General features: G+C 44.9%; 1 long non-coding RNA gene across 1 annotated transcript; it reads right to left on the bottom strand.

Moving 5' to 3' along the window:
* Nucleotides 1-663: 663 nt before the first annotated feature.
* LOC140722138 (uncharacterized) lies at nt 664-2,817 on the bottom strand. Its single transcript, XR_012097545.1, has 3 exons — nt 2,655-2,817; nt 837-859; nt 664-749 (listed from the first exon to the last, which is right to left on the bottom strand). It is a non-coding gene; the product is annotated as an uncharacterized lncRNA (long non-coding RNA).
* Nucleotides 2,818-3,354: the final 537 nt, after the last annotated feature.

Raw genomic sequence — 3,354 nt, 5'->3', positions numbered from 1 at the left:
CTCTTTTCCCTCCCTCTCTAAAATGCTGCGGACACGATTCGAGGCATCCCTAACCCTGGCACCCAGGAGGCAACATACCATTCGGGTGTCCCGTTCACATCAATAGATTCTCCTGTCTGTTCCCCTGGCGATTCAGTCCCCGATCACGACCACTCCCCTCTTCTGCCTCTAACAACAGTGAGAGATGCTGATCCGGAAGGGGGAAGACCTGTGTCAGTCAGAGTCTGCACTCACAGGGCACATGAAGGACTTGTGTATTTTCCTGACAATCCCGCTCACCACACTGATACCTGCTTTTATTCCCTACAATATTATCATCAGTATTAAATTCCCAGTTCATCTGGTAGATCCAAACTCATGTCCTGCTGTGTTAGTGCGTTTGCCTGGGATCAGGACAGGGTGGTTCATCTGTCACTCCCGTGTATTGGTTGTATTGTGACCCTGTGCTGGTGTGTTCAGGGGTCTGACATCTCCAGCTAACCATGTGACAGTGATGCTTCCCAGTCGGTGGGGTTGATGTGAAATAAACTTCAGTTCCCCTTCAGCCCAGTATTACAGACAATCTTTGCCTCAAATTGGAACTAAATTGAGCTTCATAAACAAGGAGAAATGAATCTTTGTAAGTTTTACCTCGATTAATAGCATCAAGCGTTTCTCTCAGCACTGTGTTCAACAAATAGAGGTGATCAAATTTTTCAACCGGTAGGGTCTCATCTGTCACTGACAATTCCTGGATATCATCATTAATCCTGTAAATATTAAACTGCTGGTTATAAATTGCTATTCTGAACTATTTTACAAATCCATTCAGGGTTTCAGTAAAGAGCCTGTCCTACCTTCTGTTCCGACGAGCTTCCTGCTGAAATAAATAAAACACAAATCCAATTAGACCTGGACTTACTGTCCACATCCTGAATTTCATCCAAATCATTACAAGGTGTTGAAAATTCCCAATCTCGCAGTTACTCACACACACGGACAATACAGAACCACGGGGTAACTTACAAGGAAAGTTTCTGAATGTCAGACCATTACTGAGACGATGAAACTTACAGGGAAGACAGGACAGGCTGTGCATTTTCATCTGGATATGACGTCAGGCTGATAGGATGGAGGAATTTAAGATCAGTGATGTATGTGATTGTGTGCAGGTGGAGGAAGTACCTCTATTTATGGGGAGACTTGTGGGGAGATGTAATTCCAGATGGATTTTAACAAATTCCACAAGAAATTTAGTGACGAGGGTGTGGAACTCGCTGCCACAGGAGTGGCTGAAATGGAACAGCAGAGATTGAATGTAATGGGGAGGCTGGATAAACACGTGAGGGACCAGGGAGTTCGGGGCATTGTTGCTGGTTGTGGTGAGTAGGTGGGTGGAGGATTGTGAAGCAGGGAAATTGAGAGGAGAAAATGGGCCGAATGACCTGGTTATGTTTTGAACAGTTGAACGTTTATTTGAATGTTATCTGTAAAAGTAAAAAGACAATAATAGTTTCCCTAATCTGATGGAAACTGGATACAGAAGATAAGTGTGATGTGTGGGTCAAATTCTTTGTTCTCACTGATTGACAGAGAGACCCTCACACCAACCGCACCAGACACACTCACAGCCTGTGACTGGAACTGGGAGTTAACGAGAGTTTTAGAGGGTATTTAATGTAGAATTAAGGACACAGTCAGGAGCTCTGTGTTATGATCAGAGTAAATAATTTCAGAGAAATTTGCATTCTGTCCTGGGATATACAGAAGTTGTGGAAGTCCAGTTTTGGGACAATAGACAATAGGTGCAGGTGTAGGCCATTCGGCCCTTCTAGCCAACACCGCCGTTCAATGTGATCATGGCTGATCATCCACCATCAGTATCCCGTTCCTGCCCTCTCCCCATATCCCTTGACCCAGCTATCTATAAGAGCTCTATCTAACTCTCTTGAAAACATCCAGAGACTTGGCCTCCACTGCCTTCTGGAGCAGAGCATTCCACATATCCACCACTCTAGAGAGAGCTGGGCGGAGAGAGATTTGTGACGGACTGTAGTCTGGTTTGGGGTCTTTTGGCAGGAGTAGCAGAGCGGGACAAGGGAAGTGACTCAGGATGCCGTTGGAAGAAGAGTCCTTGTTACTTTGTTGAAACAGTTTTTCCGCATCACTGTTCTAAATGGCCTACCCTTATTCTTAAACTGTGGCCTCTAGTTCTGGACTCACCCATCAGCGGGAACATGCTTCCTGCCTCCAGCGTGTCCAATCCCTTAGTAATCTTATTATTATAGGACAACAACAACCCAGGCATGGTAAAAGCGAAGGGAAAAAGTTACCTATCTGTACTTTGTTCTGGGCAGTTTTGAGCTGGGGACGGGCGGATGTCATTCTGTTCTTGACCGCTGTGTTGCAGCTTACTTTACAATTAATTACCCTGAAGTTTCATTGCTTCAAGATTGTATTTTGCTAATGAAGGACTGAAAGCGTATCTTGGACATTTTGAAATGTCATTATTGGAGTGATGGGAGGGTGCATCATGCAAGTATAACAACTTGTGTGAGGTCGCCAGCAGCGGCAATTGGTTTGTTAGAATTGGCCGCTGTGCTGTGTTTATTTCAAATATACCACTGTTCATTTAGTGCCCTTTGACAGAAACAAATTGAAATATAATCCCTCACCTTGAGAAACATCACACTGTCTTTTTGATCCATCTGTTCCTTTAACTTTGTGATTTGCTCCTGAATAATCCTTATATTCTCTTGAAGAGCTAGAATATTTTTCTCCATTGGATTGAGAATCCTCTTCTCTTCTTCCCTGAGATCCCTGAGTAAGCTCTGTTCTTTCTCAGTGATAATCTGGCGCAGTTCAGCAAACTGTGATGTGACGTGGGACTGAAGGCTGTGTGACTGTTCCTGTCGAATGAAAGGTGAAGATTAATATACTGCATTGCTGTGCTCTGTTTCCTTTTGTCGCTCAGTTCGGTCTGTTAGAGTCCATGCTACTTCTGAGTGCATTCCCGTCAACACCATTCCCTCACGTTTTCCTGAAACCTATTCTCACTTATTGACCCATAAACTCCCATCCGATTCACGCACACCCACCCCACCTTCACAGGGTTAACGGTAATTAGCCATTCATCCGTCATGTCCTTGGGATGTGCCGGAATCTCTCGTGGTCACAGGGGGAGCATGCAAACTCCACACAGACAGCAGCAGAGGTCAGGATCGAACCCAGGTCACTGGAGCTGCGATACTCGGCTATTCTGCATTAAATGGAGCAAAACTCGGCAGTAATATCAGAAATTCCGCTCAGGAAGCCTCACCCGAACTCCGGAAATCTTCTCTTTCTGTTGCTGCTCCTTTTTCTGGAAGTCTGATT

This window comes from Hemitrygon akajei, unplaced genomic scaffold (assembly GCF_048418815.1).
Source record: "Hemitrygon akajei unplaced genomic scaffold, sHemAka1.3 Scf000070, whole genome shotgun sequence".
NCBI classification, from domain to species: Eukaryota; Metazoa; Chordata; class Chondrichthyes; order Myliobatiformes; family Dasyatidae; genus Hemitrygon; species Hemitrygon akajei.
The sequence above is the reverse complement of the archived record's forward strand: the minus strand, read 5'-3'. Positions and strand labels throughout refer to the sequence as shown.